The sequence below is a fragment of the Sipha flava genome, unplaced genomic scaffold, assembly GCF_003268045.1.
Source record: "Sipha flava isolate LNK unplaced genomic scaffold, YSA_version1 145_pilon_pilon, whole genome shotgun sequence".
NCBI lineage: Eukaryota > Metazoa > Arthropoda > Insecta > Hemiptera > Aphididae > Sipha > Sipha flava.
The window spans coordinates 365,859-381,582 of NW_020271774.1; the positions used below are offsets into that span (position 1 = coordinate 365,859).

General features: G+C 29.3%; 1 protein-coding gene across 1 annotated transcript in view; it reads right to left on the reverse strand.

The window, feature by feature from the left end:
* LOC112679437 (leucine-rich repeat and immunoglobulin-like domain-containing nogo receptor-interacting protein 3) overlaps positions 1 to 11,947 on the reverse strand; it is a gene marked incomplete at its 5' end in the record, with an annotated part of 191,637 nt that extends 179,690 nt beyond the window's left edge. The window contains 1 exon segment of the mRNA XM_025549229.1: positions 11,624 to 11,947.
* Between the last annotated feature and the right edge of the window lie 3,777 nt (positions 11,948 to 15,724).

Here is a 15,724-nt window from a genome sequence, read left to right on the forward strand (position 1 = left end):
AAATATGTTGTGACATTACATACGGCTAATACACGGTTTATAACATTATAGCCGATATCAAGTGCTTGTAATCGTTTTGATCGAAAAATCATAGAACAATGGGGTACGCGGCTATTGGAATCCATATTCCACTTATAAATTATTATATTACACATTTATGTGATATAGGCCATAAAGAGAACAATAGTATGTAATGGTAAATGAAGATGTCGTGTACATCTACCTTCTTGAAATATAGAAATTTTACATTTGCTTAACGCAGTTTAGAACGAGGATAGATGGTTTTTTTTTTTTTTTTTTGAATCAGCAATACTCCATTTATAATCCCTTTTATGTAATACTGAAAAATTGGTCATTCTTTTTCACAAATTCAAATTTTTTTAGTAGTTACACATGACCACACCACAAAAAAATATTGTTACATTATACATTTTTATTTTTTTCCCTATAGCTTATGTACAAATTAAAATATTTGATTGAAATAGAATATTTTCCGGATAATTTTGATGTGATAAAATAGTGTATCAAACCTAAATAATGGTTACCTCTCTCTTTTAAAAAAATATACACTTTTATAGAGTACAATAATCTTGCAAGTATTGTACTTTTGCTTTATATCTTTTTTACTTATTTCAATTTTAAATACTTATAAAAAATAAAGCTTATTTTCTTCCCAGAATTTTTTCTCCTTCTAAATTTAAAATGAAAAATATTGTCATTTAAAAAACGTAAAAATAGAACTTGTCTTTAAATATATTGTGGAGTAATAATGCATTCAATTATGTTAAAATAATGTTTTAATTAAATTATTTAACCAAACAAATTCCACTCTATGACTATATATGTTTTCGTCTAGAATCAAATAATAAAATATATTAAACTATATCCATATAGTTAACAATAATCAAAACAGTGTGTAAAATAGGATGAAAGCAAATACCAATTGAAAAAAAAATGTATTTATTGATGAGGTATTGATGAATCTCACCACACTTTATTATTAAATTAAGTAAACGAAGTACACTTGTTTTATCCAAATGTTTAGAAAAAATATATATACACTAATGAAACATCGACATACATACAAATATAAGTCAAGTGTTTACTGAAATGTGCATTCTCGTGTAATACAAAAAAATTGATAGTATTGAAATTCATCAAACATTTAGTTTCGAGGTAGGCACGTACGAATAAAATGAGTCACTTCTAGTAAAAATATAAATTTAAAAATTTTGTATTAGAGTAATTTTTAAAACGTTGTAATGGTTTAAAATTATAGCATTATCATAGGCGTAATTTCAATAAAAAACTGAAGGTGCTTAAGCTTTATATTTATTGGGTATTTAATTTATATTAAAACTATAAGGATTTAATGATCCGATTTTTAAATAAATACAAATAAAGGTTCCGGCGGAGTTCCAGTTTTAAAATTAATTTAAATTAGGGTTTCGGCGAACACGACAAAATGTGAATTGAAATGTTTGTTGAGTAATATTGTTTTCATTTATATTTCATTACAGTTTTATACTCTAATAGTCAAATGTCTGATGACAAAAATAAGTTTTTAATACATAACGAACATTATTTGAGAGTACTAATTGTAAAATAGGGGGTGCTAATACCCCTAAGCCCGTTATTAAATTATATTTCATACGTTTTGTTGAATTTTATTATTATAAACATTATTTTTACGTTGTATTCTATATTGAATGCATTCGATAGTGATGACCAAACCGAATGAACTCGATTTGTTATCGAACATTTTGCTTTTAAATTTGTATGTAAGAAAATAAAATTGCTTCTGTAGTTTGACAGTAAAAAATTAAAAATTAAAACACCTACAAAGTGACCGTGGTCAAAGGTTATTCAACGTATTTCACAATGTCCTTCATAATTTTTATTTTATTTTTTGCACGCAGTGTTTTATATATTACACTTAGAGCTATTATATATTATACATATAATAAAAATGAAAAAAGTTAACAGTTAAGAGAAACTCACTCGACAAAGGTGTGTTTCTTTGGCTAAGTAGTCGTTTTGGAACAAAGAATAAAAGTTTTTCCCGAGTGGCTTGAAAGAATATAATAAAGATATAAAGTAAATTGTTGGCATGATTGACGTTTTTTGAATGATACTAATTTGGTAAATCGAAGAAAATAATGAGATGTTTATTTTGTTGAAACCGATTTAATAACTTATTTCAATATCAACCAATTTAAAGATAAGTCGCCTTTATGTTATCCAAACTTTTTTCTCTTCTTATACCCGAATATAGATTATTCTAATATCAATATAATATTACGACCCTGTAATATTAATAATGGAAAATCTATTTGAAAAACGTCAATTTAAATCGATGCAGTATATATAAGTTGAGGTATAACCGAGCTCGGTGGGTACTCGTACATGTAATTCGAGACTATAGCAGACCACAATTCACTACAACATAAATCAAATAATCCTATAATCGAATATATTTATGAACCTGTACTGATTTTAATTCACGTATATGATTATAGGGTTTCACACATTACGTAATGTTTTTCTATCAAATAAGCTTGATCAAATGAAATTAATTTAAAACAATTCTCACTTATGTCATTTTACCAACACTATTATTGTTTTTTTTTTCTACAGCAAAACACCAATATGGCCAATGTTATTGATTTAATTAAAGAACGCACAATTAATGCTGATAATTTTAACGACCATAACATTGAAATACTGTTATTTTTCATTAAAAATTATTTTTAAATTATTAAGTATGTAACTTTTTTTTTTTATTACTATTCAATAAATAAGTATTTTTATATTTTTTTATCTAAATTATGAAAAAAAAAAATTAAATACATGTTAATTATATTTCAACAAAAAAGCTCAAAATACTATCTTATAATTTAAATATTTGTGGCTATGTATACTTACCAACGCATCTATATAATAATTATATTAACCTGATGAGAGAAATATTAATTCAACTTTCAAACTTTAAGCTATTCTGTTTATTATTGCAATGGAGTTCTGAGTTTGTTTTTTTGTTTCATTAATATCCGTGTACAAAGTTCTGAAATAATTATACGAAGTAAAAAGATGAATAAACAACATTACGAAATTGATTTTTGGTCAGCTGTCAGCTCGTTTCAAGTGATGCAATTAAACACCCTAATGAATCGGTTTGGAAATAGATTATATTTAATAATGACTCTTCTGCAGCAATCTTGGTGTAATTAATGTTTACGACTTTGGAAATAATACATTTTAGACATCCCTCGGTGGCTCGCTATATGGTCACAATGATTCATTTTCTCTCGCTTTTTCTTTGAAACTTATTAAGAAAACGTTTAAAAAAAATACAAGATGTTTTTTCAATTGTTTGCCAAAATGTATATTATTATTCCTTTAATATGAAATTATCTTATAGTATTAAAAGGTTTTTAATAAAAAAAATAATATCAATTCAACTATGGAATTAGAAAAAATGTATCTAAAATATAATGATTGTAGAAATGTATTCACAAAATAAAATATTTAATGTCTATAAAAAAAATCAATAAAGAAACAAAATGTTCAATAATCACTATTTCTTTGTATTCCAGAATAATTTGAATTTTATATTATCTATTTTCATTTATGAATAAAAATCTTATAACTTCTGATTCAATGACAATATTAAATATATTTAATCGATAATTGTTTGGAACCTATAGCGTGATAATAATATTACATTTACTATAACATTGTTTGCATTATTACCATTTCATTAAAATACGATTTATTGTGTCATTTCATGACACTTTGAATAGTTAATCGTATACACTATATTTTTAGGGTAAATTGTTATTTTACTACCACAAAAATAATAATATGTATACTTATGAACATATATATTTATTTTTATTTTTATACCAATTTAATTGATTTTTTCCCTAATACTATAATACTAAGACATTACTCGTAGTATTCGATACGTTGGCTATTAAAAATATGAAATTTCCGATTTGATGCGTGATAGTTCATATATGCCATTGTTTTATACCACTTTTCTGCCCTGAATGTTATAATATTATTGACAAGATAAAAGTATTAATGTTAATTACCGTAAAACATGAAAATACCTATCTTTTAATAACGTTTCAAAACATGTATTATAAAAAAAAAAAAATGCAAAACAAAAGGTGAAAGCATAGACATAAGTAGTAAATCTGTTTGATAGTTGAAGAAAAAATAAATTTATACTGTTGCCCAATTATTCACGGTACAAATACGTGCATTACATAAACGTTTTAAAGAAACTTAATAATTTTTTTAAACTTTACAAATGCCAAAAACAGCTGTTAGTAGCTAAATTACAGGGAATATAATTATATAAATGTTTTCAGGGATTTAACTACATTTGTTTGTTTTTTACCATTCATAAAAAATTATATTACAAAATACATTAATTTAATTGCAATCGATAAGTATAATGTATTAAAATTATATTAAAGTTATATTTTGTTGATTTTCTGGCAAAAATTATAGTTATTGTTAATGATAAGTAAATTAAAACGATCAATTTTTTAGTTTTACTATTCATATTAAATATTTATAAACATGAATAATATAAAATATATAATATTATATACAATTATTGTTTTCCAGTTATATGAAGTACATAATTTATTTAAAGATTATATACCTACTTAGTCTGAAGACATTTTACGTTGAAATTATAAATGGATAGCTCCATATAAAAAAATTATCATTGAATATAAATATGATATATGTCCAAAATGCTATAGGTTTTAAATTAATTAATTTAAAGTTATTTAAAACGTATTATTCAATTTTATAAAAATATCATATATTGATATTTAATACATATTATAAACGTAAAAAAAAATGTACTTTTCAAGTTAATTTTCAAAAAATCAACTTTTAAACATTGATAATTCATGATATCTAAAAATGTCCTCTTAATTAGCTCTATAATTGGTCATTGTTAGATATTTAAAAAAAGTAGTATGATACTTTATATCTAGTTTAATCGTGGTATCTACCATAATAATTATTATAAGCCCATCGCATATTCCCTCTTGTTTGATATCGATACTCTGCAGGGTTTTTATGTCTTAATCAGTGTATTTTTTACGAAAGAAAGATGCATTTTTTTTGTATTCTGAATCAATAGTTTTTAATCGTTTGAAGTAGAAAAAACTAAGTAATGCTCTGTCTAATTATATTTGAACCCTACTAATGAAAGAAAGAAATTAGCGCTAATATTATCAGATATCTTACAATGAAACATCACACCTGTACTTGTAGTTGCACAAACGCTCAAATTTACTAAGTGATAATATAATGTAATACAATATTATTTTTTCTCATGCAGCGTCATTTAACTCCCGACTCTCTCTTTGCTTTCCACATTCCATCACTTTTACTTTGCCATTATAGCCACGAGTAAAATAAATCCAAATCATTCACCACTTTAAACCGTTTTCACAGCCATCAGGAATTCGCAACTGAAGAAACTGAAAAGGTATTTACAACGATTCAAATACTTCGAGTACATAATTAATCAAAAATCCAAATAGTATCACCATATTCCTCACTTCTGTGCTTACGACTTACTTATATTATTTTTCGCGTTCCTAATGAGTTATCCTGGTTTGGATAATATTGATCTATATTTATCCTGTGGAATGACGTCTTCTTGTTCTATTTTTTGAAAACATATGTCGTACACTGTATTAGCAAGCTCCATTAATTTGCCAATATTTCTTTTAATAGACACATAAATATTTCCAATAATTCAAATTTTATGAGGCTAAAATTTAAAATTAAATATTTTTCATTTCCAGACGAGGGTAAATAAATGATTTTGTATCACGTATGTGGAGCGCCACAAGATTAGTGTAGCTTAAGTGTAGTTAGTGTACTTAGTGTAGTCAATGTAGCTAATATCGAAATTGATTTAATTATCTTCAATATTTTCCGACTGACTAAAAAAAAGTGGACATAAATATCGATATTATTTTCTAGCATTAAAGCAAACACAATCATTCTTTGTAGAAAATAATTTTGATGCAAAAACTTTTTAAGTGTAATAACATTTCTGAGCTTTTCAGTTAACAATCTTACCCGCTCACACATCCTTTGAATATTCCGTATGTTAAATGCCATAATTTCTACTGGTCAGACACATTATTTTCATCGAAAAAGTTAAAAATAATAACATGAAATTAGCTAAAGTACTTTGTGTACTTACATGTTCTAAAACAACACTACAAAACTCAAGTGTGGTAAATATATAAACATTTTTCCACTTAAAAAGCCGAAGTAATATCAGCTTTTCGGAGCGATAAAAAAAGCAAACTTCTAATCCACTACAGTGTACTAAACATTATATTCAACCAATTTCATCATCCATACACTCAAACCAGAAATCGTTGTATGCTTCTACCATCACAGATTCCATTACACCAGATCCCATAACTCTCCCCACACATTCCTCAAGACGTCTTTCTATTCAAAATTGATGATTTTATAGTCATTGTTATTAATTCTTCCCTGTATATCTCTTTCTCTTACCTCCTCTTATTGTATGTGCACTATTAACGCACTTAGAGTACTTCTTATGGTTTCTAGATATTAACAAACCCTCCTTTTTATGTATCTATGTCTCTGAATAAGCATGATATTAATATAAAATCATATTCAATTTACTTTATTATATAAGCTAAATAACCAAAGTATTATGGTACTAAAATAGTTATCATGTAAATAAAGTAAGCTATTTTAATAATGCGTTATTATTAAAACATTGCTTAAAACTAGCATAAAATACAGAAATTATGTTATAAAAAAATAATTAACAAATTGCATATTGGGTCAATCTAATTGCTCATGAAAAAAATAATAATAGTGGGAAAAGTATCTAAATATAATGTTCTATAGCTTTTCAATACGCAACTGGAATGACCTTGGTACTTAAAATATAGCATCATATCGTAAATGTTGTCACTAACTCACATAAACCAGTGGTTTACAACCTGTAGGTCACAAACTCTAAAGGGAAAAAATATGAATTATTTATAGAGTCACTAAAAATATATTTTCGGCGTATAAAAATTTGAAAAATACCAATCAAAGACTTTTATTAGGCACTGAGCGTAAAAGTGGCTTATTCCACAAAAATTCATAAATGAGATAATGATAGATTATTTTTCAGAATTATTTAAATTTATAAATCCAAAACCCGCCTATTTTTGTATATTTTTTCTAATAGATAGTAGTACTATTGTGTTATTGCACGGACAAATTATAGTTCTCAACACAATGCAACAATGATCTATTTATATTATTGTTGAATAGATAGACCATTATTTATCACCAAAATGTTTTATACTTTCGTTTAAGATATCTTGTGGTCACATTACAAAAGCTTTAGCAGGTAAAATACATTTTTCACCTACCCTTAAAGATGACGGTGGAAAAATGTGCTTATGTGAATAAAGTGTCAAATGAAAAGTGTTAAAAAGTTCAAAATTATATCAAAACATTTCCTACGTCTATTTCGCTTTATTCGGGGAATAAATATTTAATAGGAATTATTTAAACCTCGTTTTAAATATTTTGATAATGTATAACCTGTATAAACAGTAACACAAGATCCAGTTTTGATGTATATATTTAGAAACTTTTGGATTAAGATTTTTATTCTCCAATTTCAAATAGCTGTTAAAAATGTGATATTTTTATTACTAAAATTAAATCGGCCCTTGAATATGATAAAGGAGAATTAAATAGAGAACATGAATTGCATCTGAGAAGAGCAGAATCTACTCGTAATGGAATGGATTCCGATGTATAACTATATAGAATATATAATCAAATTACTGTTATTTTTTTGATCTTATGAAAAATCATACAACTCCATCCATATCTGTTTGCATAGCTTACTACAATAGGAAATTATAGACGTATAACCTAGGTATACGCAACCAAGTGATTAGTAAAACTTACATATATGTATGAAATGAATCCATTCCATCAAGAGGTTCGCAAGAAATTGGATCTTGAATTTTATACTTTGTTAAGAATTATGCTGATACATAAAAACTTATTATGTATAGCGACTATTGTTAGTGGACAAAATCATAACATATAAACGGCACTGATATGCAATTTTTTTGTATATTCTGATGATTTATCTCCTAAACAAATATATCACAAATTTCTAGTACCTCTGCATTTTGATAGAGATGTCAGAGTTGTTGAAACAAAGAAAAAGCATCATTCTGAAATTTTTGTTCCGAATAGTTGGATAAAAGTAATTTTAAATCCTCATAAAAGAAATCCATTCAAAATTATGCAAATGACTCAAAATAATATTTCTTTTTATTGTAAAAGATATATATAATATATAATATATATAATCAATTGAAAAAGTAATGGCGAAGGAGGTAAATTATAATTGTTAAAATTGCGATGAATATATTTTGCAGCAGATTAACCTTACAATATGTTTTAGGAATATTCAAATAATAATTTTGTAGCATTTTCTTTTCTCAATTTGGCTAAACGTGTAATGGTTAAATCTAAAAAACTTGAAAAACTTTATCATCATGGCCATCCTATTGAGAATGAGAAATATAAAGAATTCCTTGAACTCCTATAATTTATACCATCTATGCATAATGATTTTTATACAATTATAAAAAAAATAAAAAAAAAATATTAAATATTTTATAAAGTAATTATTTTTTAATAAATCAATTGGTTTTGTAATTTAAAGAATTTATAAAACTATGTGATTTTTAACAGTAATTCATGAGTCTGAACTTAAAGTTTAATAATATTACATTTTTATATTATGATTAAAACATACTATATTCTGTTTCAAAATTTTATTTTATAGTATAATAAAAACTGTGTGATTTTAGTCTTGAATATATATATATATATATATAAATATTGTTATTATATGTATAAATATATAACATTTTAAACTCATTTGAATACTCCTATGATGATGATATTTTTAATATTAATAAGCTAATTAATGTCATAAAAATGCATTGAAAATATTTATTCATAAGATCAGAATATATTTTATAGTAAATGTATTTTCATTAAAAAAATAACTGTGAATTTAATAAAAACTAGGTTAATTTTTTTTTTTTTTTACAAATTTGACCTAAACAACATTATATAGTTATGAATTAGTTATATGATAAACGCAAAAGTAGCCTATTCAACATCAACTTGGGGAATTTTTATTTTTTTTTTTTTTTTATTTCAAAAATCTCAAACAGAAGTACCTAAAATACATTTTAACAAAGACAGAAAAAAAAAATTAAAACTGTTAACACAATTATTTTTACTAAAAATATTCAAAGCTCATTTACTTCCAGTTTTATTTAATTTTTACCATAGGCCAACCTACTGACATCAATAAATTTATAAGTTTAAAACGTTTTATTTCTTAAATTCCTACCACAAGTTTATACAATATAGATATAAATATGAATATTCTTATAAATTAATCTATATCTATTGATTTTGTATTAGTATCAATTTTTCATACATTTATTTTCTAGATAAGATATGTTATGTAATTATAAAAAAATTCATAAATTAGGTTTAAAATAAATCGTGAAAAAATGGCAAGTTGGTTATAATATTTTTCAATTTTTTAAATAGACTTTGTTTAACAATTACTCCCAAAAATTATTAACGATAAAACAAATAAACCAAATATAATCTATAACAAATAATTAAAAATAATTAAAAATAACATGTTTACAATTAAACTAAATGTTAAATTTAAAAGCTAGCTTAGAAGAGGGAAGTGAACTGGAAGTGATTGGGGAGAAATAATGAATTTAAAGTTGAAGGGGATCTTGTTAGAGTTAAGTATTCTTAAAAAAAAACAGTCAAAGAGAATATGATATGAGGATTGTCGCAAATAGAAGGAGAGTGACGGTGGGTGCAAATGTGTGAGTCGTTCAAATAAAGTTTAATATGTAAGGAAAAATGTAAAGTGAGAGGGAAGTAACGTATAGACAAATCGAAGTTTAGAATAAGAAACTATAGTTTTACTGGGTAAATCGATTTTGTAAAAATTATTATAGATGTAATGTCTTAAATACAACACTCTTCAAATATCATATGAACCGTATAATTATTATATAATAATATTATATTGTGTTAAGTTCATAGTTATACAATTTTTAAATATATTTCAATCGCACGATATAAAACTATTATGTTATTATATATATATATATATATATTTTATTTTTTGCGGTCTTTCTTAAATTATTGAATATTAATATTGTTGTCTGCGTTAATCTCAATAATTTCTAAATGTTCACTTTTGAGATGCATTTTTATTCAGACGTAAATATTTTGTGATGACATAAGATCTCCTAGCATAATCAATAAACAAAATGATTATCATAACACCTAGTACGTTAATAAGATCATTTTCAAGATTTTTCAGATCAGTTACACCAAATTAATTTTGAACGGAATCATTTTTCCGGTATATAATTTTATTAAAACCACTATATATTTTAGTGTCCATACAGTTATAATGTAATTGAACGCATATTTTGTGGATGACTGTTTCTATTAATAATTATTATAAGATACCTAATACAACTTGAAATTGCAAAAGTTATCAAAAAACTTCAGATATTTTTTAGTTATTGATATCATCGAACAGCGAGATTTATGGGTGAATATTAAATGTTTATTGTTGGAAAAAAAAAGGTCAGTAGGAAACAACGGGTGGTACAAGACTATTGAGTTAATGCGCTGATACTGTGTCTGAAAATGACATATATTTGTCGTAACAATTTCAATGGTAGATGATAGTGTCCTTAATATTTAAAAACAATCCAGGTTTTGCGGAAAAATCAAACGGAGAATTACAATTCAAATACAGAACCTAGGAGTATTTTACAACAATTTACGTTGTATTTAATTGTTTACGTGAGTGAAAAATATCGAATACACTCAGAGGTGGAAATAGGAATTTTTACGTCCAAGGAAAAATTACGCACTATCATAGACCAACAATCAAATACTCTTCTTGAGAAATTTTTTCTAATAATTTAACAAAGTTAAAAATATCAAATTAGTTTTTAATAATTACAAAAATTACACCCTCTAAAAGTTTACGCCCAGTTAGAATCCTCGTTTTCCCATCCCCTAGTTCCGCCTCTAAATACACTTTCACTTATGGACTATTGTTAATCGTTCGAGTGAACCCGAAAATGAAACCCATTGCAATCCTATTAATATGATAACGCTAATATGATACATGCGCGTAAAAAACGAAATTTGTTTTGGCGCTAAATTAGACATTTTTTTTCCTATAGAACCTACATATTTTTTTTTGATCGTATCAAATTCCACAGTCAAATCTCTCGAGTCATTGTTCCGCACCGGTGAGTAGCATGCATGATTTGCATGAATCAGCACGTAGTCCACCACCATCGGAACGAAAAACCACCACAACCAGCGTGGCGGTTAACGGCCGCGGCCACCGTTCCCGGTCGACGGCGGCGTGTACGGCGATTTCGGAAAATAAATAAATCGTTTCGGAAGTGGTATGTAATAGTGTACTCACGTTAAATTCGGTACGACGTCGATCGAACGTGATCACTCGTTCGGAAGGACCAAAAACTGTGGTGCGGCGGAGACGACGACGCACTCGCGGGCGCGAACCGATTTCGCAGTGCCGACGGGGTTGTCCACAGGTCGCGGCGGAGTGGCGCGAGAGAGGAAAAAAAAAGGACCCGCGATGGCGGCAGTGCTGTAATGCGTTTTTTTATTTCATTTCCGACGAGACGGTCTTGTCGTCAAAGTGTTTCGGGGTTTTTCGATAGCACGTGACGCGACGAACCGGGTGAAACTCCGTGGGGAACGGGCCGAGGTAAAAAAAAAAAAAAAAGGAAAAAACGGAAAAAACGAAAAAGTACACCTACACGGTGGTCGCGTGGACGTGGTACCTGGGCCGTACAACGGATCCAACGTCCGACGACGGTTACAATAGCGACGGTGCAATGATAATATCGGTCGTAGTCATAACGTTTGCAACGGTCGACGATAGTAAACGATACGAGTTGGCGACGGAGCGCAAAGGTGTCGCTGACTGGCACGGACCCGACGAAAAATCACACTGCGGGGGCGGAAAACCGGCGCGCACCAATGTAAGACCCCGCGGCGGCCACCGTTCACCGCCAGGCTTCGCTATATCGCTCAGCCGCTGCCGCCGCCGCAGCCATCTGAAACGGGTACGTTCCGCGCGCACGTGATTTCGCGAACGTTTTGTCGTCGTCACGCTTTTAACGGCATTGCTGTCGAAACGAATCCGGGACTGGCCCGCGGACGCGGCTATTTTCGACCCACTTTCGTCGTACGCGGATCGGCAGTGGCCCGGTTCGTAGACCCTTGGAATTTTTAGCTCCGAAGGGAGAACCGAAGACGGCATCAAGGGACGGTGAAAGACGCGCGACTACGGTGAGATGATTGCGATTGGCTACAAGTCGTGTTTCTTCTGCCGAAGTGCAAGTCTCGGAATGTTACACAGTCATGCTGCTTCAAGAAGTATTAGGGCTGAAACCGGATTATAAATTGTAAAAAAAAAAAACGCAATATGATCGTACAAATACATACATGTTTGAAGTTTATTCATAGTTATTATTATCATTGATTTCATTTTATGGACGATTCCATCTTACGAGCGGTCCAGCACAGGAAGGTTTTACTGCACTCTACGATTAAACCAGTGACGTCATTTGCGGGAAAGTGACAATGATTTGACCCATCTAGTATTAACTTCAACCTTTAGTCGGCACACTTAAAAAATATAAAAATATAAAAAGTATTTAGATCCACTCCTGCAGTTGCTTATCATTACTGCTTTTAACCGTGCACAATAAATACAGTCATGATCGGAATGCGTCGAACAACAGTAGTTGCTCCCGTTACGGATTAAAGTCCTGAATCAGTGATTTACAGAAATTACCAATCACACACGCTTCGTAGACGACATTGGACGGGGAGCGAATGTCCCGCAAATCTTAAACGATGAACATGCATGCGTGATGCTGACATTGGGTCGGATTTCCACGCCCCACGGTTATATTTCATAGCTTTAATCGGTGTACATGACCTAAGAAGTACGTGCTGTGCTCTGGTCGTTTTTTCGATTTTCTCGGTTTTTCTCTCGGCTACGACTAACCAGTGGTCGAGGAGATAAACTTGTGCTTCAACAAAGCACAAGTGACCGGTGGATACCCAAATCGACACCTTATTGTTTTACGGTTTTTCGCCTCCGCCCACCGCTGTCACCGTTACTCTTGTACGTAAAACCGACGATAGGTGCGCGACTCATAGTCACGTATTGCCAAGATCTAAATTTCAGAGGGGTGGTTTTGTCGTAAAACGGCACGTATTGACCTTTAGAAGGTCTACGCCAAGCTTGTGCTTCGTCAACATTTTGACTAGCGTGGATAACGATACGAGAAATGAGGAGTTATGCATGCACTGGTTCTGATTTATGTGTTGTGTCAGTCATACATTTGGTAAAATAATTGCAACCTATGATAACATTCGGGTTCGAAAACGATTTCGAGATTGATGTAATAACATTATTACGATTACGTTGACGTGATGAGTAATATTTCATCCTGCCCGATACGATTCGAAACAAAAACGTATGGTGTGGCAATACAAAAAGAGTCCTGTTGTATATTTACACTAGGTTAAACACCACGCTGTGTTTTAAACTACGTTCGGAACGTAAAAGTAAACTCGTGCTATTAAAATGTATACAAACAAAAGCGTTAGGTAACTTTGTGTTCAAGTTTTTTTTTCAGTTTTTTTTTTCTTTATCAAAGGGGAAAACTACTCTCGTAGAAACATATAAGAATTACGTTTCTAATAAAATACCATGTGACGTGTCCGATTTCCGATCTCGAAAGTTGCAGTTTGAAACTTTTGGCTCACATTTACCACTCGAAAGTTTGATCGCCGAGATGGAAAAAAAGAATCACAATTATTCGAAGATTCCGCTACGATCGTATGCTTCTCTGGAATTATAATATATATGTAAGTTTGATCTTATACATATGTATATATATATATAACGAAACGTGTACGTAATATATCTATAGTATCAAATACAAATTTAATGAACTATGCTCCGCATTCTCCATATATTCTCGTTTTCAAAAGCTTAACGTTATAACACATCAAATAACTAATTCTACAGCAACGCTATTTTGCGGTTACACGAGTCTTAAGTTGCACCACTGCCTATGATGTTTCGGTATGCCATCGAACTTGCGGTAATAATGACAACGTATTCGAGCCAATTGAACGAAACGCAATCATTCCGGTCATATCGTACGGTGCTGTACGTTTTCAAGACAAACCCCGTTCCGTGTCGGTTGAATACAATGTGAAAATCCATTTTTATTTCAATTAATGTACCATATGTTATGCTCGGGCGTAACGAAAATCAAAACGGTCATATCATTATCGTAACGATTATTATAAATTATGTATAAACCAACATTTTAACCGATACAACATCTGCTTTATCATAATCGGTTAGTGTATATATATGTACGTGTATTATATTCGTACACATTATAAACACTTACCGAAGTTACTCGAATGCATGTACAATGATAGAAACAATCTAAAATATTCATTTCTTTTTATTTTCTACACTTATTGTAATAATAGCTACTATGTTACACGCATTATTAAAGCGAAAAACGTCGGAACAAAAAATAATAATACTTTTTACACGACATATTTTTTTGTGCTCTGTTCCTTTTATTTTTCTAGATCTAAAAGTTGATTTCAACGCTCAAAAATAAGTCTGTTGAAATCCATTGTTGCCAAATGACGCTGATTAAACAACATATTTCATTTTGAACTGACAATATAGCTCGTCTAATGGTACGTAATCAACGTTGTAGGTATAGCGACTTGGTCTCGTAATTTATTGATCGAACTAATTATATGAATGATTCCGTACCGAATCATACTAGAAGAACGTGAAAAAAAAAAAAATCAATAAGAAAACTATTATGTAGGTTTTGGAAAAATTTAAATCTCGATTTATAAATCAATATTTTATCATTTAATCCTAACATTATTTTTACCGTATGATGGTATACAAAAAATCTCGATTGAAATTAATGTTTTCGCCATTGTTTTCAATACGCAGAGTTATATTCGATGGTACAGTTATGTAAATGGTGGTGACATTTCAAATAAATGATGTCTTTGGCCGTGTCAAACCGAAATCTTATTCATGACGACGAAACTATACATAATATTTGATAAGCAACTGATTTGTTTTGCTCGACATTTCAACTACAGTAGAGCTTCACTGAATTTAAACAATGATTAAAATTGTTGCTCACTCGCCTTTGCTTAATAACTTCATACAAACTGTTACTGTTTATCATACATTTAAAAATCCGCCAGCTGTACCATCCGTTTAACGGTTACCGTGCTATAATTAAATAAATTTGACCGCTATAATAAACGTCAATGGTTTTGGTAGAAACTTTTTACCAGTATTGTCGCAATGAATTGAAATGTAAATAGATATTAGTCGGATCCAGTTAATTTGAAATTATTACAGATATCTAAATGGGTACGGAATTTCATCGTAATTTAATTCTGAAGATGTTATTTCTGCTTA